Source organism: Dromaius novaehollandiae, chromosome W (genome assembly GCF_036370855.1).
Source record: "Dromaius novaehollandiae isolate bDroNov1 chromosome W, bDroNov1.hap1, whole genome shotgun sequence".
In the NCBI taxonomy this organism is placed as follows: domain Eukaryota; kingdom Metazoa; phylum Chordata; class Aves; order Casuariiformes; family Dromaiidae; genus Dromaius; species Dromaius novaehollandiae.
The window spans coordinates 54,595,936-54,617,431 of NC_088130.1; the positions used below are offsets into that span (position 1 = coordinate 54,595,936).

Consider the following 21,496-nt stretch of genomic DNA (forward strand, 5'->3'; position numbering starts at 1 on the left):
CATAATCTCCCTTCCCTTACAATCACATCACCCTTGGAGAAAGTTAGTTCCTGTTCCCTGTGCCAAAATATTCTTTAAGTCTAGTTAGTCTGGTCGAGTTAGGGGAAAACACCACAAGAGAAAGCACCAGAGAAATGATTTTTACCATCCAGGGATCCAGTATCAATTTCCAAGGATGGGGTCATGTGAAAGGTTACAACTCTCCCTTGGTAATGCAGCGTTAGTACAGAATCAAGCATGGCTCGCTATATGAGTAACAGCATCTCTTGTGTATCAGCATGCTTTGTTCCTATCTGGCAGTTAAATATTATTAGCCCTCGTTTACAAATAGGAAACTGAAACGCCATGAAGTTGAGCAAGGTGGGGGAATCGCAGAGAGAGCCAGTGGCGGGGCTAAGAAGCGACTCCAGACCCCGAGTCCCCGTCGGGCGTCCCAAGCACTAGACACGCTTCTCGCGCTGCTGCTTGAAGAGGAGCAACAGGAAGGCGGCTTAGCTGGGGAACAACAGGGATGCTGGGCATGGGAAGCCATGAGAACAGAATATAAAAGAAGCTTTCTGTATGGTTGCGTTACCATGCTTCAGCTATAAAATTAGAGAAATCATTCATAAAACGTTTTTCAAGTGTGCTTAATAATTTTATACGAGAAGGCAAGGTAACCACAACAACGAAGGTTTTGGTTGAGGAGGTCCCTAATGACTGTAAGTTAAGCCTACTTTACATACATATTTAACAGGCAAGTTTTCATTATTCTGACCATTTAATTTTCTTAAACGAATCAGTTAATCCTTAGACAAGTCTCTCAGGCAGAGATTTATGGTACAATGAATGCATATAGAGTTCAATTATCTGATCTTAGAAACATTAAAAATCTGGACAATGGGTAGCAAGTTTTACCTATATTCTATCACAACCAAAGAAAACAAACTCTAGAATTTCTCTTCTGTTTAATAAAATAGCACTTATGTATGCTTAGACAGAAATAGCCGGCTAAGTTGCATAAAACTGTTATGGTACACAAAAGCTGGTTGTAAAATCTTATGGAATTGTTTAATGCTAGATAATAGCTTTCCAGTTCTATGGCATAAATAATCACAAGTCTAGATCCCTTATACCACAGAATATTTCTGCGCTGTTTTTGATTCAAATTCACCCCTACTGTAATTGGATTAAGCTCACAGAAATACAGTCCAGAAATGAATCGGACCAAATACATACATTCAAACTGGACATCATTTAAGTGTCATTTAAACTAAGATTGGTCATATATAATGTCACAATAAGCATTTTCAAGCTCTTTCTCCCTGGAAAAACATGTATATTTTTTCCATTTGTTTCAATATTATGCATTGAAAGCATCAGACAATTAATACTTTAAGTAACTTTACAAATGAGAAATGTCTCATAAAATAAAATAAAATAATTTCTCTCAGACAAAGAAAAAAAGATTTTCAGGACTTCTACCACTTGCTGAGTCCCCTATCTCAAATGCTAGCTCCTAATGCTCAGTAGAAATAGGCTTGAAGCCTTAATTCAAGTATTTGTATTGTTTGGGGGAATATGAAAAAGTTAAGATTGGGATCCCGAATTGAAATCTGTGTACTGGCTATTATCAATACCACCTTCTGCAGGAATGGATCGCAGGATTTGTGAGGGTCATCTGCAGAGCACTACAGGACTCAATCTGATAGCTCTGCTTAGTCAACATGTATACGTAAAGTTTGTTGCAGGTAAAATAAGGCTATCACAGTACCTCAAATGTCAGCAGGGTACAGATGATGCTTCACGCCTCCCTCAGATCAACTGCAAAATGCGACCACCTCCAGCCATCCCAGCACCTAGGCAAAATCAGCAGAAACAAAAACACAGGTGAGTTCAGGCACAACAAAGGTCACGGTGGAGGGAAAAGGACATATCACAGTACTAACGGGTGTCCTGACACTGTCCTCCGCCCGGAAAGGCCCCCAGCTGGGCGCCCGGACAATGGACGCGACGGGCCCACCTGCACTGCTCACTCACACAGCGACGGCTGCCTCAAGCGTCTCCTGCCGCTGGCAGCCGGCCAAGCTGCACTATCCTACCCTAACCTTGACATTAAAATGTACAAACATAGATTTAAATGGCCAAGAGAAGTCAGAGAGACTGATCAAGACTAATTTTCTATGTACATCTAAGGTACAAATCAGCTGGACTGGAAGAAAACTCCAAATTATCAAGGAGAGGGTTTGGATGAATAGTATTTCACTCCTACCACTTTAGACAACAAAATTATAGTGTAATAACTTATAGACAGCTAATTTCAAGAAAGTAACACTTTCTTTTCCTCTGAAAAGACAGCATGTAAAATTCACAGGAAGATGGCATGCTGTTAAAAACAAATGGACAGCATTTGTTATGGTCAGAATTCCTAAGCATATTTATCACGGCCATATTCGGCAGAGCAGCACTGTCTAAAATGGTCTTAAACTAGGAGCACTTTTAAACTTCAAAAAAAAATTTATTAATTCAACACAGAAGGTTACTTCTTTCCAAGGATGGAAGTGATGATTTAACCCATTTTTCTGACTTGAACAGCAATTAGTATTTGTAAAAATAAAAGGACAGGTCCAGGGAAAAAGGGAACGTATTTTTCCCCTCAAAGCCAATAAAAAAAGCCTGAGCTGGTTCTGAGAGCATAAGCAATGGAAATTTTGATGGACATAGGTGACACTGATTTACCCTGCTTGAGCAGGAAGGCTGCACTAGATGATCTCCAGAGGTCTCTTCCAACCTCAAGCATTTTGTGGCAGGAGTTTTTAAGAAATGTGCTGGTTTGCACTGCTAGGATTAACTTCTCTGATCTCTTTGTTGTCAGCTTTGTTAAATAATTTAAAAAGTCAGCCATGGTGCTGACAGTAATTGAGTAATTCACAGGAATTTGGCTTCTATTGGATGGGACTACAAAAAAAAAAGATCATATCTCACAATATCAAGCTCCTTAAACAACCAGAAACAAGAAATAGCCACAGAAAAACACAAATAACATCCAAAGAAATGCTGTCTACATTCAGACTGAATGCTAGGGCCACATCACGCTAGCCTTAATGAGAAGAAAGCGATATTTTAAATAAGATTTTTCCTTGACTGAGTGCTAGAACTGGCTTAAGAAAGAGCAGCAGAAATTTTGATTTATACCCATAAAATTTTCTGCCTTTGATATGTATTTTTTTAATATACAGACAGATCTCTAAACAATAAAGAATTGAACGCAAAATGTCATAGACCGTGAGTGGAAATCTTATCGTATTTCTCAGGAATCCTCCTTTATTGCAATGGTAAAAGGCTAAGTGGCACCTCTGTAACAGTGTTACAAAAAAAAAAAAAAAAAGGCAACAGTGACAAACAATCATCTAAACAAAAATCCTTGAACCTTGAATCCTTGAAAAATTAAAGATACCTCTGAAAATAAGAGAAGGAATTTTCCCGGCAAAAGCAAGAATAATATGCACCATCAATCAAGGTTAAAATAAGTCATTCTGTGTGTTTTTAGCCAAAGTGATATCTGTAAGGAGGGATCTCTCCTGATTCATATCATTAAATAAGAGGGCTGGATGATTCGTTACAGGATAGGGCTTTACATTTTACACCATAATATGCATAAACAAGTTCTAACATCCCATTTTTCAGAAAGAGCTTGCTCACTTTTTATGAGGTTGAGGATCTGATTGTTTGTCCCATTTATATATAATTCTGTAAGGCCTCCAACATTGATTTAATTTTGATTTTCAAAAGAACTCAATCTCAAAGAAAAATGATTGACCAATAAGCCACAATTCTCTTTTTCAACAATAAAGGGACAGCTTCGACTGAAATGAAGTAATAGCATCTAAGGCAGCTGTTGACTGAAATGAGCTAACAAGGACTACTGAAAAATTCCTGTTTCAAAACACTTGGTAGGGTATTAGCAAGTGGAAACGATCTTCATGTGACAAAGTCAGACTCCTACTACAAAAGCAGAGGGAAAAATTATTCCAGTAGCTTTTCCAAGATATTTTGAAATCCTGCTCAACAGCGAAAAGATTTAGCTACTTTAAGGGCAACAGAAAGGAAATGTCCTAATTCCTGATTACCTAATTATACTCGGAACATTTTGTTTCTCTTGATAGCAAGCGGTGATAGCACACAGACTGCATGCAATGACAATGCTTATTTGCAAGACTGCAGCTTAGAACAAGACACACAAACATGAAGACAGTTATATTTATACTTGGCTCTGCCACTTCAATATGTGTGAAAGAGAGGCACTACTGCACATAAAGTAACTAGCTATATGTTTACATGGCAAGCAGACACCTTCAATGATCTTGGAAGAACTACATCTTCAGCAAAAGAAGAACGCAGATTTGCATGAATAGACTATACAAGTGAGTTTTTTTTCCAAAAACTTTTTTTTTAATTCTAATCATCCTAATGAACCCATGTGGCAAACAAAAGGATTACAGCACTGAGTTAAGACAGGGACCATCCAGGACTAGTTTGCTTCCCAAACTGATTAACAGGCTTAGCTCCTCTCTGGCACGTCAGGGTTCCACAGAGATCTGTGCCCAGGAGATCTCCTTAAACGCCTCATGAACTAACCTGTTAGAAAAGGGTAAAGTGGAATAGATGAACTGGTCCCAAGCATGCCAGTAGACCTTTTGTTCTTTGAAAGTGCATCTAAGCCAAGAAAAACCCCAAACTGGTAAACCCTGTTTTTAAGAAACCATCTGAAAACATGTTGTTTTCAGATACTGTTCTGCAATCAGTTTTAAGGCAAGCAGTATGCAATGCTCCACTGGGTATGTGTGCAGGCATCTGCTCCCCAGGGAGCGGGCTGACCAAAATTAAACCACTGCTCAGCTGGAATGTCTGGGAATTGCACAGGCTGCAGTGTGCCTCCATAGGCACTCACCGCTCCCCTCATTAAATCAAATAAAGTGCTCCAATACAATGCTACTGAGATGGAGTTAATCCTGCATTATGACATGGAAGTCATCAAAATTAAGAGAAATGTCAGCGTCTTTTCTGGTATGTTACTCCAGAACACAGCAGCCTCAACCTCGTTACTAGTTAACGTGATCAAGGTCATTTTATTCCCAGAAAGAGGTAAAGTAGGTAGAAGAACATATTAGCATGTAGTTTTATGCTCACAGCAATTGCCTTTCTGTGCATTAGCATGTGGTCTCCTAAGAAAGGAAATAGGAGGGGCAGTGACCTAGAACAGACAGATGGATAACAAGCACCGCCACTTTATTTATGCCTGTTTTTAACTACAAAGCAATGCACATCTTTTTACGGATGTGTGCATACATGCATGTATATGCACACAGACATACTGACATTTTGTTCCAGCATTTATTTGAATTGATATTAAACATATTAAGGTCATCATTTACATGAACACTTTGAACATGCATAAATTTGAGTTCAACAATTAAGATGAATGACATTACAGTGGCTGTGGGCCATAAACATACACAGTTACTGTGGCTCCAGGGTTCAAGGTTAACTTGCAGTAACAAGACAAAATGTAATCTGCCCAAGAGTTTCATTCTGATTGTATCTGACAGAGTTTTATTCATCTATCCTGTGATGTGTGGGACTCGTACAGGGTCCCAAACTACTGTCTCCTGAAGCTGTTTTGAAAATATTTGTCATGACCAAAAGGAAAAATGGGCTCTTCACATGTATTTTTATGATTTCCCTGATCAAGAGTAGGGTTTTGTACTTCTAACCTACTGTAGCCTCACTAATTATCATACATTCTCTTGTTCTTATCTCTCAGTTCAATCTGCAGCACAAACTGAACACCCCCATTCACCCCAAGGGTTACTACCTTGATCCCACTTCCACTGAGCAGTGTTCCCTTGTTTTGATGAATGCAGGATCCCTTCTAAGCATTTTCTCTGAGCTCTTTTCAGAATCACTTATCAGCTGTCACAGGCTGTCACTTATTTTTTTCCCCCTAATGTCCAGCTCACTCTCACTGATGACTTCAGCTCTCTCCTCCCTTCCTTTCCTCCCTTCTTCTTTCTGGTTGCTGATTCTCTCCCTCATTCAATTCCTCTCTTCCCTAACTTTCTTCCCCTCATAAATCCATCCTCCTGGTTCCCCAGCTTTAATTCATCCTCAGTATCTGCTTTCTTTGCTCTTTCTTTGCTATGACCATCTCCAACAAAAATTATGTTTCCAGAAACTTTCATCCACTATCAAATCATTCCATCCTCCTTAAGTTCAAACATCTGAACTACTTCAAACTCTACTTCTCTAATATAATGAGGTTTCACATCCTTAGCTGACCTACCTTTTTCCCACCGTGAACTCACTTCTCCAACCGTCTCATCAACTTTTTCCGTACTCAGGAATTCCCTAAATACTTCCAAGGAAACACTGACAAAAACCACCAGAACTTTCCCTCTTTGTTTCATTTTTTTCCTCAATTCAGATGGTCTCCCATTAAAAAAAAAAAAAAGAAAAGAAAAAAGAAAAAAACCCCCAAAAACCAAACACTTGTTTTCCTCCTTTCACCCTTCCATTTGCCTCACCAGCATATGCTGGACGAGGGATGACATCTTCATTCCAAATCAGCCTTCTCTCCCTCAATCCCTTCATACCTTTAGGAGTCTAACACTAAATCTAGACTTGCCCTTCAAGTTTTAAATGCTTTACTGAACCACACTGCTGTTCTTATGGATTTGGCAATCTTTGCCTCTTTTATATAATAATAACCGGAATATTTTCTTAGCAGCACTAAGCTGAGTAACAACTGATATTTGTTTTGGCACGCATAGTTTTATGTTTTATGCTGCATTATGCTTACAAATGTATCTTTGGACAGGACAGCTCATGAGGTCAGCACTGCAGTCCAAGGCCAAATATAGGAATTAATATACTTCTCTGGGTTATAAAGAAACCATCAGCATTGTAAAGGATGTAAACAGACAAGAAGTCCAAACTTTTTAAGTAGGTAGTAATATTGCATCTGACATATAGGATAGATCTTATGGTATCCAGAAACAGCATTCAGGCTGTCTTTCATGAGCGAAACATGTCACATACCCAGCTACAGTTAATAAGTATCTACTTGAACTGGAGGAATGTTATGAAGAACCGTTTAGTCAATGTTTATGTAAAGTATTTAGAGATCTGGATGGCAGGAAATCCATAACACTACTAGTTGAACCTCTTGCTCACACACCAACAACTTAAAAGGGGAATTTCCCTGATAAATTAACAGGGAAACACCAAGTACAAGCTGAGAAAATACTGTATTCCTGCGTTAGTGTAGTAAATTCTCACTGAAGCCCACACTTCAGAGATTAACAGACTTCAAAAGAGCAAAGAGCTAGGAAAGTTATTTGAAGTCTGGGACAGCTTTTTATAATCAAGATAATCTCTCCCATTTATTCAAGAAAAAGACAAAGGATTACTCAACTGTAGTTAATCATAACCTGCACGTGGAAGAAGCTACCGATATCAGACTGCTCTTTAATGAAGAGAGGTACTGAAGAATCAAGAATAGAAATAAAGAAAACTTTTTTTACAACAAGGTCGAAATGAGGTACAAACAGGAATTTACTAGAGGTTGAACAAAAAAGATCTCCATTCACTTGAACTTTCTTTTCAAGCCTGAGTATCTTTCAAGAACATGAATTACTGGGTGAAACTCTCTGACCTGTGTAATACAGCCACAGAAAATATGGCTGGAAAGAACGGCCAGAGATCATCTGGTCTGTTCCCATTCTTTACAACCAAATCAACTAATTCTTTCCTGAACTCTACTGGATTTTCAAAAGAGCTACAAAGATGGAGATTTCACAACCTCCCCAAGCAATCTATCCCAATGCTTGACTATCCTTGCTTCTAAGCAGGTTATTCTAATATGTACCTCAAGTTTCTCTTGATGCAATTTAACTCTTTTACTTTTTTTTTTCTTGATAGGGGAATGAAAAATAGGTTATTTCCTACATTTTTATCACAGTCCTTTGCCTATTTGAAGGCTATTATACTTCTGTTCTTTTGTATATGAAGTAATACCAATTCTTTCAATCAAGTTTTCTGGATCACTGATCATTCTCACAGCTTTCCTCCGGACTCTCTCCAGTTAGCTCAAGTCTGAAATAGCTTTGATAAAACTTCAGAAAGAATGCTAAGATGAAAGGATTATCTCATATAGTTGTCTTACAACTTCATAAATTCTGCTCTATTTGTCTTTTTGTAACCAAATGACACTGTTGACTCATGATCAGTTAGTGATCTTCTAAAAGCTCCAGATAATTTTCTGCAAAATTAGAAGGCCTGGCTTTTGAATGGGATTCCCTTTCCTCTCACCATCCCCCACCCCTTTTTGAATAAATATTTTAAAATATGCAAATAAAACATAAAAAAGATATTGGAAAACAAGGAAAGCAGTTGTTCTTTAATTTTAACTAAAATTAAAACTACTTTAAGGATAAAAGGATCCAGGAATGTAAGAAGGTAGAAGAAAACATTTTTCCAAAAGGAAATAAAGAATATTAAGACAATCACCTATTAAATGCACACTGCCAAAGTAATCACTACTCTAAGAGAAAACACAGCATATGGAAAGATTTGGCAAAATGTTAATACAGAAACATAAACAAAATTTACTGGATCACAAAAGCTAATGACTAATCACCACAGCGGGTGAACATTTTAGTGCTGAACAGTACAGGACTGAAAGTTGAGAGATACAAATTTTATTTTAACCTTTCTGGTGTCTTAGTATGCAACTTGGGCAAAGTTACAATCTCTGTGGCTCTCATTTTCTCCCCACTTTTGACAGTAGTGTCATCCATACTCTAGGAGATGGCTCTTGAGGACAACAGGTGGAGCTTAGATAAGTTTGCTGTTATTACCTAAATCTCCATTGCTCTTATGGAGCTTAATTTGGCCATTAAGCATTGCAGCTAGTATCCTAAACATTATTACAGATCTTCATTTTTAAACGTCTGGCTTTACAAGCTCCACATGGCTCACATTCAAATGAAGCATTATGTGTGAACTAAGCTACTTTACCATTTTATTTCTCTCAAAGAATTTGGGTAATTTAGTTAAAATCACAAAAAAGCAGATGTGCAGCTGAGACATTCCTGCTCACTAGTGTCGATTCACTGTGGATTCACCAGACACTGCAGTAAGGCTGCACACTGCCTCTTTTGTTCGGGGTCTTTTTGGCCCATGACAGGAAAGGTATTGACAACGTGCTGCCCATCTGATGCAAAGTAGAGTCCAACTATAAGACCGTCAACATCAAAAATTAAGCCTTCTTTACATGTGGCTAACTAGGGAACAGAAAATATCTGTGGCGGGAGTTTTTTTGTGGCGGGGGAGGAGAGTCAAAATTAACAGAGAAGACTGGGCTGGAGAATTCCTTCAAAGTGTGTTTTCTCTGAGGCGCCAAGTGAGAACATGAGTCTTGTGCAATTCACGTTTTCAGCCAATTATTTCTCCACTGATTTAGGCTTGTTTTCTCTTCTAAAAATATTAAATCAACAATCTTAAGTCAGACTCAGGAATTCAAAGAGGCCTACTTTCAGCAGCTGGCAGGAGCACCACTGATGGCAGCACTCAGACAGCGTCTAGCTTGTAGCCAATATTAGACTATATTGGCTTAGACTATACTGACTATATTAGGTATATAAATGTAAGTATGTATTACATACACTTTTAGGTTATATATATAATTTCTCAGCAATTCTCTCGTTTGTATATATGTACATATGCATACATGACAGAAGAGCTGAGCAATGCCAAAACAGAATCAGATGAACTCACTTAACACTTGCAATGAAAAGAAATGGAGAGCACTTCCTCTTCCTGCTTCACTACGTAGATATTACAAGGCATCCCCGAAGACATCACCGTATGCCAAATCAGATAATCTCTAATAACTTCCTCACGAAACACTTATAATTTGACCACAAATGATATCATTAAAAAGTGAATGTGACTTGCATTTTTTTCGCATCTCTAAGATACGTTTACTAATGTGTATCTAACTATAATTGCCCCTGTAAAGCGGCACTCCGAGTTATCAATACCCCCAAGCTTTGTCCCCAAACTAGAGGAAAAGAAATCCAAAGCAAAGAGTTATTGATTTTTTATTTCTCCTCAAACTCAGATCATTTCAGAAGTTTTCATCATAATGAAATAATTGATGCTGACAGCAACTGAGTGGAAGACGTTACAGTGAATGCTCCTGGGCATAGATCATTAGTCTCCCCACAGAACACATGTGCATTTATAGAACTGCAATTTATGATTCATTATTCTTCCATTTAATGGTAACTTAATGCAGACTTCCTTTATACTTTATATATTATTCTCAGCCTTTCCCCTGAATCCTTCTTTTTAATTACTGAATCATTAATTTAATGAAGCTCTGATTTATCTTGTCAGTGTTTAAGAATCTAGACTAAGGGATCAAGGCTTTCATTTTGTTACTGAGAATCTTTGAAAAGATTACTGTCAAGTAATTATTTCCATAAACAGTTTGTACTGGGTATAAAGAAAAATAAAGTCAGTTTTCTGGAAATAAAGCCTGATCATGATTTTTTTAAATAAAATACCAAATTCAAAATGAAAATATATGATCTATACAGATAAACAAAAAATAGGCACACTGAAAAGAAATATTGCTTTACAATAGCACATTTCAGACAAATTTCAATTCAACTTGTTCTTCATAGCTCTGGCATATGTTGCTTTGCCTTGCCAAAAATAATGAATCAGAACAGTGGACAACAGTTAGTTTGCCAGGGCAGAATGAATTATACAATATATCATTTTCAGACTGAAAATGAACAACAATGGTTACATAAATAAGAGACAAGTATCATTTCAATACCTGGTCCAAAAATCTGAACAAACTTGTGTAGATACGCTAGGACTTATGCAATCTCCATATCGCTTTGTTTCCTTCTAAAGCCCAGTAATACTAAGTCCTCAGTCTGTGGTTATCTCAGAATGTGTGATAATTTAATGATCTGTAACTTCTTTTGAGCTTCTCTGAGTGATCAATGGTTTGACCGTTTTATGGAATATTTCTTACTTTGGTGGCTGATTACTCAGAGATCTAAAAAAAGAAAGAAACATACAGTTAACAATGACTCCAGTTGCAAGGGGGATGTGAGAAGCTGGCAAGTGCTTCCCACTGCAATGAGCACTTTTCTCCAAAGAGCTCATGAATTTTGTATTAAAATTGCACAAAGTCAGACTGAAATACCAAAGCAGGCTGTACACAGAACAGCAGAGACACAAAATCAGCTATACCTACTGCCCACCTGTGGAAAATCAAATCATAGAATATTCAAGGAGAATGAGACTTCTCCTGTGCTAATTTCTTCTGTTAGTAGCAATCCCTTCCCGTAATCATAGCTTAAATGACAACAATCAGGAGAAATCAGAAGGAGCTTCACCTTAACAAAGACGAATTCCTTTTAGAATACATATATATAAACAAGCAATTTTAAAGTGGCTGCCTAACAGTGCATCTTTTTGCTATCCTGCAATATGTTCTAGCTGCCACAATGATTATATGATATGTTAAGATTGGCAGGTACAGTTAAATGTCATGCCCTTCAAGCCGATCTTTCAAAAGGAGTTCATACTCTTGATGAATGGTTCCTAATCATCTTTCAGCCAGTGGATGAATGTGACTTTGCAGATAGGGACCTATCATTTTTCCAAGAAGTACATCTGTTGCTGAGAAAGTACTGTATAAAAAAGGGGCATACTTGAACGAACACAGATATCTTCAGTTGTGCCAGTGCAAGAAACAGCTCAAATGATACTCACTATGGTGGGCATTAGAAAAAAGAATTACTGGGGGGAAGAAAAGAAGCAACTGTCACCAGCTGTGGTTCTACTAGGGTGAAATGCAAGGAGAAAAAAATTCATAGCCGTGACACACTTCCAGATAAAAAGCACTATTTGTGTATAGGCAGAATTGAGAGAAAACAAGACAAGAAAGATAATAGTTATGGGAATGCACTGAGGTACCAAAAAGTACCAAAAGAGTAAAATAAAGAGGAAGAGATTGCAATGAGACATATTTTAGAAAAAATAAAATTGGAGCCTAAAACAGTCCAGGAAGAGGCTGGAATGATACATATGGGTAGAAATGAGAAGACTCATAAATCATGAGTAAGTATGCACATTTAGTTCAAAGGGACGAGAATGGCTGCACAGGCAGGGAAAGAGAAAGCTGAGTATCATGTATCAAAGTCTCCACACCTCACACACTGGCAGCTAGCAGACAGTCTGAGGTAAAGATTTTAAAGTAACCAAGAAAGATCCAAAATGGATCTTTCCAAAATTAGCAAGACAGTGCAGTCTATACCAGTCTGCCTGAACACCTACCGACAGGTTGGCTCTCCCAGTGGAAGCAATGACTACAGGATAGTGTCATGCAGACAGAATAGGCAGCACTGCTTTGCCAGAAAGTAAGGACACCTCCTTTGCCAGGGCAGCCCATAATAGTGCCCAGCTTCTCCAAGTATCCAAATGCGCTTTGGGGTCATTAGGCAGAGCACAAAAGTTACACTGAGATCACTGAATGGACTTCATTTTCACGTTTGATGTCCAAACATCCAAGTTATTCTAAGGCATCAGTCCAGGAAACAGAAGATAATTACAAGTCACATCAATCTCCTGCCTGCCAAGAGATCGCAAAGCAGCATAGATAAAAGAGATTAGACAGTTGCCTAACTGACTTCTCAAGAATGAAAACCTTTTGGGTGCAGACATAAGATCACTAATCGAAAGAATTCTTCTGAGAGTTTTCCCCTTCTATTACTTTTATTTTTGAGGAAAAAAGGAGTGCATTAATGCTGAAATAATCTCAAGATTGCTCTCAAGCTTTAAGTGGATGGCAAATTGTTTCTTGTCTATTCTCTTTTAGCTCTCTCCCCTCTTCTAGCTCCCTTATACTCCTCTTTTCCTCTCCTTCAGACTTTTCTCTAACCTTTCACTATCTTCTACCTCTTTCCTTTCCCATTACAAACAAGTTCAGTTTTGCTCATCATATAATTCCCCCCACCCCCTTAACCCAGAACTATCATGCACCTCACCAAAGCTTCTCAAGGTCTGCGTTTGAACAAAGTCCGGATCTGGATTCCATTGTCATTCTCCTTTGCTTACTCTACTGACTACGTTCCTCCTGAAATCTTGTCCTGTCTTGTTTTCTGTGACTCCTTCCATAAGAGTCTCTCGATTCTGCCTCTGGAGTGCTCTCTCTCCTGCCCCTTTATCTCCAGGCAATCTCACCCCAAAACACCAACTTCACTCATACTTAAAATCTTCTGGCTAAGAATTCTCCTCCTATCTCCTACTCCAAACCCATTTCTGTTTTGTCACATTGAAAAACAGAATTTGGAATAACTTGAAAATAACTGTAAACTCAGACTGAATTTCACAGAATGGAGATGCAAAAAGATTTTTAAGTTTTTTTTTTAAAGTTAGTACCCATTTCAATGTCATACAAAAAAAGTCAATGATTTGTTTAAAGATAATATTATATTTAAAATTTAACCTAAATCAAATTTCAGAAGCTAAAAAGACAGCTGGAAATGAAAAGTGACATTAAGGCCAAAGAAAATACTAATCAGCTCCCCTTTTTTCCCCACATTTGTTTCAGGCAATTCAGAATTTAAAATTTTCTTGCTGATAAGCTACTTGAACAGCTCTTAAAACTATACAAAACAGAATGCCTTCAAGTAAGAGTTCATAAGCCACTGATCTCATTCTAGCAATTTCATACAGCAAATCTTACTTTTTTTTAACCATGCCAACAGAAAAGAATGCCAGGGCAAATTTGGTTTGCATCACATTACTTCAGAGACACTATCAGTTTAAAAAGTCTCTATCTGAAACAAAGAATTCTATATCCAATGAATTCTTAGTTACTTTTATTTGATGCCAATATAACAATAAGTAAAGGCAATCAGAAGGGCTTTCTACACCACTGCTTATACTGCGATTAAGTACAATTAGCCTTGTCCACACTAAGAACAAAATTACACTGGCTTCTGATTAATTAAAGCAGACCAGTAACTATAGTTACTGAACTGAGTAACAGCTTCTTTGGAAGCCGTTCATTTGAATTCATATTTATGAATATAAAATATCAACTCTGTCTTGTTTTAGTAATAATTTGTATTTGTGCTAAGAATAATTGTCATATTTTTTTCTTTAATAGAGATGAACATACTTCCATGCTACATACTTTGGTAGACACAAATTTCTGTAAAGTACCATTTTAATCTAAAGCTAACTGTTAAAGAATTGGATCTTTAACATTTCTTTTCCCCTAGGAAAATAACAGAGATGAATGGAGATGTTCAGTCGGAGCTCCGAGAACGAAGGAAAAAGTTCTGGAACAAATCTTGTTTATAAATACAGACCATGCAAATAGTCTCTCCTTGGATAACTAAGTGTAGTCTTGAGCTACATATTTGAGCAAAAGGAAAAGGACAAGAAGTGCTTGCACTTTGCTTCATTAACGAGAGTAGCAAATGTTTCTACCGCATTATTTCTCTAGGTACTGAACAGTAACAATCCTTAACTGATATGAAGCTGCTATGAATTAACACCAGGCAGCAATTTTCTTTTCTCCTGGACACTCAATCTTAGAGCTATCACAGCATTAGTCTCCTATACTGTAGAACCATTTGTAGCTGTGTTGCCAATGTTCTCGATTTTAATCTCTGATTTCTACTTCAAGTGAGTAGGAGAAAATACCATCTTTTATACACTATAATAAAAGTGTCTTTATGCTCACAGAGGAAAGCTTAAGGGTTTTCTTTGTTTGTTTGTTTTGTTTTTACAGGCTTGCGCACTAGAGGACAATTAAAAATAATCTGAGAATGCTATTTTTGCAATTTTTTTATTTTGAGTGCTTGGGACTAGTGGTTTCAACATAATATTTCACAGATAAACAATCATATGCATATCTAATGCACTGGTTTTCTTCATGCTGGGCTACAAATACATCAAGTAAATGAGGGGAGGGGGAACAGATCCTGAAAGTTACCTCTGTGACTGTGGCACAGACATACCCCATCCCTTTCATTTCTTTCTCTGACAATAACACACTTGCACATGCATCTTACCTTACAGATCTGAGACGTCTATATTTTTAATACAAATATTTAAATCAGTTTCCCTGAAGCTGACAATCATACCAGTCCATCTTCTCATTGTGTAGCACCATTTCATGAGGCAGGAGGAAAGCTAGAGTAATACCTAGAAGAATTTTTCTTTCCTCTTTCTACCTAACAGTATATTCTCGCATTTCATGTGTGCTGATGCAACTCAACTGCTGCTGGAGATGTTCCCTTCCTTCTTCACCTTCTCAGCTCTCCCCTCCCTTCCTTGCTGTTGGCACTACCCGGGCTGGTTGAAACTTGTAATTCTGTTAGATGAATTTCTACCGGATCAGCAAGAACACATGATCTGCTGGACAGTCTTAGATGGACTTAAACGAATCATGGAAATGCACTGTTGATTCACAAATGAAAAGAACACAACTGTGAGACTTCCGTCCTTTTATCTCCACTGCATAAGTGCTTAATGTGCCGATTAGCCAAAAGGGCTCTCCGAGGCTCCAGTGCATTTCAGAAACAGCGGACAGCCACACACAGTTGCGCTTGCTGTGAGTCAACGCAGTGGAAAAAAAAAAAGAACAGACATGGCACAAAGCAGAATCAGTGAAGTGTGGCAGGCAGAATACCAATTTTCACACACATACATAGTGACCATATTGTGTAGTGAAATAGCACACATATCACAGGAACAGTCAGGACAGAGTTAAGCATTAAGAACCTCTTATAACTGCTAAGAAACACTAACCCAAATGCTGGGCACTGCACTCACAGGAACAGCAATCATCACTTAAAGGACAGCTTACACTGTTGAAGCACTGTGCATCATCTCATTTGGACAGTACTCCTATTAGCTTCCCCCATTTTTCAGACAGGAGAAGCAGTGTAGGAGGGCTATGCACTGAGCCAGCAACGCAGCCATCCATCAGCTCGGAGCCCATTAACCAGGAACAAATTACCTCCCAGCGCTGACTTGCTGAATGCCAGAGGACGGAATCAGCCCTGCCAGGCAGTGTGGACATCCTGCAGCTACTGTACGAGCACACCAAATACACGACATGGAAAGGGTTTTCAGTTAAGAGCCCTGTGTCTTCCTCCCATGGAAAACAGCAAATGAAAATTCTGAAGACATAAAATGAAGAGTTTGAAATGCAAAGTTTTAAGACTGCATGTTTAAATTAACCGCTACTTCCCTCTCTTTAAGCTGCAGTTTCTACAGGCAAAACCTGCTGCTTCAGAGTGTTTAGAATGTGACAGTTCCCCCTATTGATTCTTGCGTTTATACACATAGTTCTAGGTTTCTATTAGGACCACTGATGACAATATGTATACTTAAAAAGGCTAGAGAAAACATTAGTTGAAATATGCTGAAATTGGATTCTAATTTTTAAAGATAAAAAGGAGAAACATTCTAGAGAAAAGAAGAGCCCGCATATAAAATGCATCTTGCTTTTGGTGCCAACTCCCTCATTTGATGCTACAAAATGACAGATCCAGCGCACAGTCTTTGTAACATTTTGACCACGTTTACACCAGTAAACTAAAAAGTACCAGGGAATGGGCCCAGCTATTGGCCCCATCATCCTTACTGCCCAGTTATTAGCACAGTCCCGGCCCTAAGCAGTTAGCACTCTCCCAGACAGCAGGACAGCTGCTCTCCGGAGAGGGTGGGAATGACACCAGCGTGGTTTGGGTAGAAGCAAAGAAGAGCTCAGCTGTACGGACGCAAGTGGCGCCAGCCTGCTTGGTCTCAAGGCCAGACAATTGCACCTGGGCTATTTTAGCCTAGATGTAACCTCCGAGACTTAGGAAATCTATATTAATGTTAGAAGAAGGTTAAATGGGAGGAAAAAAAAGGAAGAGGAAGGCTTAAGTACAGAAAAGACATGGCTGAAATGTATCCCACATACTAGACAGTTTTCAAGCCTTAGTTGAATGTGTACTCATTAATAATGGGAATTTGGACCTACCATCTGGCTCAGTTCAGTCATATTATCTTTCAGGTTTAGTAAAAGAAAGGTCGAATGACATGAAAATTGATCGTACTCTGAAAAAACCTTTGAATGGCAGCCCATTTATATTAGTCTACCTCTTCTGCTGGCTTCAGTTTGAATGAGACCAAGAAAACCTCCAGCCCAAACCCTCTTATCAACCTGATGAAGTCCGTTCACCTCGTTTACAAGGCATGATGATCCCAGTGCACTCCTTGGGCATCTTAGGCCCTTTCAGCCTGGGCTCCACCAGTCTTTAAACATATAGGCTATCAGAAATAATTTTAAGTATTAGAGTGAGATGCGCTTTTGCTAGCTAAAACAACTTTTTATATAGGTCTTTGCACAACTACTTCTATTTGTAACCTATGTGAACTGTGTTACTCAGTTATTTCCTGTTGCAGACTTGTACACAAAGCCTTTTGAGAAATATGCCTTCTGCAGAGATTCCCCATGCTAGTATTCACATTTACCAGCCATAGTTTTCAAAATTTCTGTTGAAAGAGAAAAATAACCGTATTATTATTTGTAACTTGAAACATATGCACATTTGCATACATGCACTAGTAGTTCTTATCCATTTTCCATAGTTCCTGAATTGCATACGCGTAACATATGTGCAGTTCCTAATACAGAAACCTGCCAGGGTCCCATTACGCAGAATTTCATATAGAGGACTGGACTGAGTACTTTGCTATGAATCTGTACAGTGAGAAGCACTGTGATCCCAAAGATGCTACATTATTCATGCATGCTCCTTCTTCCCACTCTTACTCCCCTAGAGCACTAAGAGTAATGGTCTATAACGCACCATCACAGTCTACAAGACAGATTGCTGTGTGTTGCTGTTCTTTAGATTACTGGATAGAAAATGGTGGATTCGTAATGAAGGGCTGAAAGCTTTATTTCCCCCACAAACCTCTTGTATGATTTATAACAATCATAGTAATTCAAAGCTGGCAACCATAGACCAGAGTGCTTCACTAGTATTGTTTTAGTAGCACAGTCAAATTACTCTGCTTGGGCTTTTACAATTTACTTGTTACTTGCATATGTTATCACTTCTTAAACTGTAATATTACCAGATGGAGAAATTCAGCAGGGAATAGCAACAGAAACAATATTCTGAAAGTAATTCCTAATCCGAGCATCAGTGAGAAGTCCTTTATCATAATACATATTTAACACAGAAATATTATAACTTTAGAGGCTTTTATGGGAATCTCTTCTTTCCCATTCCAGTCCAGGTACAAAAATGAAGGAAAGAAGGTCGTTAAAAATAAACATATAAAATTCCTGAACACTAAGATAACATACTGATCACTTGCCAGATCACTGTTGCACAGATCTTTAAGTAATCCTTGAGGTCTTTAAAATTTTAATTAACACTCTAAGCTACTCCTCTCCTCCTATTGCCAAAGCTAATACCAGCCAGCTACCTGCTTCTTTTGTTTCCCAAGTTAGGCTCGTGCATTATGACACTAGTCCTTTGTAAGCATGTGCGATGAACCAGCCAGAAGTCTAAAAGGTCATCCTCTGCCTATACTTACCTCACACACACTTTTAGAGAGATCTGTCAGCAACATTTTAAGTTAACTCCACATTATTGACCTACAGCTGCGAAGTATACAGAACATCAAGATAAACAGCATTTCACTCCTATGCACTGTGGTATTACGCACAGCAAGAGGGATGCAGAAGAAAGCTTTCTTTATAGATCACCTTGAGCAAATAAGGTGAATCAGACCAAGTGGGCAGGCTAGCAGTATTTGCTTGGCAAAAGCATTAAAACTAAAAAACAACCCCCCTGCACCTCCCCGCCAAAAGCACGGTTTCCTGTCCACTTTCTCTATAGAATATGGATTTTTAATAAACCAAAGATTTAAGAATTTCAAATGGGCAGTGAACAGAGTCCATAGTTCTGAGAAATCAGACCCTCTTATGTTCTTGTGCGGGGAACCCTAAACTGGAATAACAATAATGGCAAACATCAGCTGTGTTTACATACTGTTCTGCACAGCTGTGGATGGAAAACGAGCTCAATGTTATATCTAGATCCTCCTTCACTGCTCAAACCTCACCTTCATAAACAGGTTTGTTTTATTGCAGTTCTGACCTTGGGGAGATACTAACTTCTCAAAGGTATATTTATGTTACATGTTTACTCTGGGCTTGAGTTTTCATCTAACGATCCTTGCGGCTCGCTCCTGTTACTCCCAAGTTAGTATCTGAAGTCATGTCTTTGCCTAAATATTAAGAGGACTGCCCAAGCGCACCAACCCTTGTGCAGCGGCAGAAGTGTGTCTTGTAGTAAAAATGAAGATTTTGGAAACAGTATCACCATTAGCTACCACTTAAATGCAGCTGCAACTGTAATTCTTGAAAATCTGCCTTTCAATTAAACAGACTACAAACACTCAAGAAGGGTTATTTCACAGCAATGAGATGTTACCAATAGCTAGTTGAGTAGTCGTAACCTCTTGAACTGCCCCTTGATGCTAAAGGCTGCGTGAACAAAGAAGTTTGCTTTAATGCAAAAAATCAGACAGGTTAGTTCAAACCGCGACTAACAGGTGCCTGTTTAATTCTGCACTGAAACGGACAGGGGACCCCTGCACAATTTCAAGTGAGAGGTCGTCTTTAGCAGAGCTGCTTATTCAGAGTTAAAAACAAACAGTGGCAAGGGAAAGCTTCTGGACAGAGATTAAGCCCCAAGCTCTTGTGTGGCCTCCTACCACCTCCTCCCCTCTTGGGCCTGCAACAGGGCAGAGCTCAGGACTGCCGGGGGGGTTGGCTACGGTCAGGCTCGCGGCTCCGCAGAGCGTCCACGCACCGACAGAGGGGTCACACGAAGGCAACCAATTTTCATGGTGTGCCCAGTCGGTGAGTTAGAGCTCAAACGCTCACTCTCGGAGAAGCAGCGGGAAGCCTAAGCGACTGTATAAAAATAGAGTGGAAAGAGCAGCAGTTTGTTAGCGGTATTAAATAATCTCTGTCACCTGCCTCATGGCTGTGTATGACACGTACAAAAACAGAGGGAAGTGAACAGAAACAGAAAAGTAACTCATTTAAGGAAAAAGTGAAATAATTAAGTGCAACGCAGAGGTCATGTGAGCTTAAAACACCTTTAGCTGAATAACAGGAACAAGATTATACACAGAGTAAGAGTAAACACTGATAACAGGCAGGGACTCAACAGGCTGAAAATAAGGTTACAGTAAGTAACAAAACTATTTCAAATACGTTCAGCAAAAAGAGGTTGGAAAACGAAATAATGGTATTACCAAGCAATGGACCAGTGATTTATTAACATAGGAGATACTAAAATGAAACAAACACTGCTTCTTTTCCAGGTTCTTAAGAGGACGGGAGGAAAAAGCCCAGAGCAACACTGGAAACATGATACAGCATGAAAAAATTAAAGCCTCCGAATGGTTCAAAGTCCAGCCACTATGAAGTACAGCTATCTACATGCCAGACTCATGGAGACCTGTCTGTGAGCCAGCGTCCAGCCCCGCGGGCACCCCCGGCCCTCCCTGCCGCTGCCCCACCGGGGCCCCCGACCCCGGCAGCCGCTGGCCCGCGCGGGGTGTCGTGACGGCTTGCTTAACCCAACACTCATGGTGAAATCGGTGTCTTCGCTCAGAAAAGAAATAAATGCAGGTGCATAAACCTTAACAGGACTGTGGTCATCTGATGTAGGTATGTGACTTACCACACTGCTATTATTACCTTTAGTAAACAGGCTGTGTCTCTGCAGCCGTCTCTTATCAGCTGTACATCTCTGTGAGGCCCACCCCCCTCAACTGAAAGATTATTCCTAATTATTCCTCTGTCTTTCCCACTGGTAACATACAACTTCATCCAAACCATCGGTACCAGCAGAAAGACTCGCAAGGATTCTGACTAGCTCTGGCTGGACACTAACAGGAAAAAAATCCCACAGCTCATTCACTAAAACGCAGTGGTTTAACACTCACTATGGGACGTACAAATACATGGAACATTTATGAACTGACAACCGCTGAAGAACAGCTACATTCTCCTACAGTCAGAGCACATGTCAATCCAAAGGGAATGTGAACCTCAGCAGCACTGTCAGTGCTTACAAAATAGGAATCCACAAAGTCAGTAAAGTTACGAGAAAAGTTTCCTTACCATCAACTACACATAAGGGAGAATCAGCTCACCCTTGTGCAATATAATGCTTGCTAATCATTAAAAAAAATCCCCACCTCTATGTTACAGTTTGTTCATGCTGATACTTTTTAAGCTTGATTAATAGAAACATCTCCGTATTATACTCTCAGGCTGCGCCTCGGTGTCTGTGCCACTGCGGGCTCCACGCACCCAGGGACAGCA

At 39.1% G+C, this 21,496-nt stretch overlaps 1 protein-coding gene across 5 annotated transcripts in view; it reads right to left on the reverse strand.

Annotated features, from left to right (window-relative positions):
* The window catches only part of LOC135323500 (growth hormone receptor), a 137,285-nt gene that overhangs the window by 87,103 nt on the left and 28,686 nt on the right, over window positions 1-21,496 (reverse strand). For 4 of the 5 annotated variants that reach the window (XM_064500557.1, XM_064500558.1, XM_064500561.1 and 1 more), the window contains exon 2: window positions 1,754-1,838. The gene's annotated coding sequence lies outside the window, so the exon portion shown is untranslated. Of the gene's footprint in view, window positions 1-1,753; window positions 1,839-10,888; window positions 11,050-21,496 lie in introns of those variants that run through there. The other variant, XM_064500560.1, reaches the window with a different exon arrangement.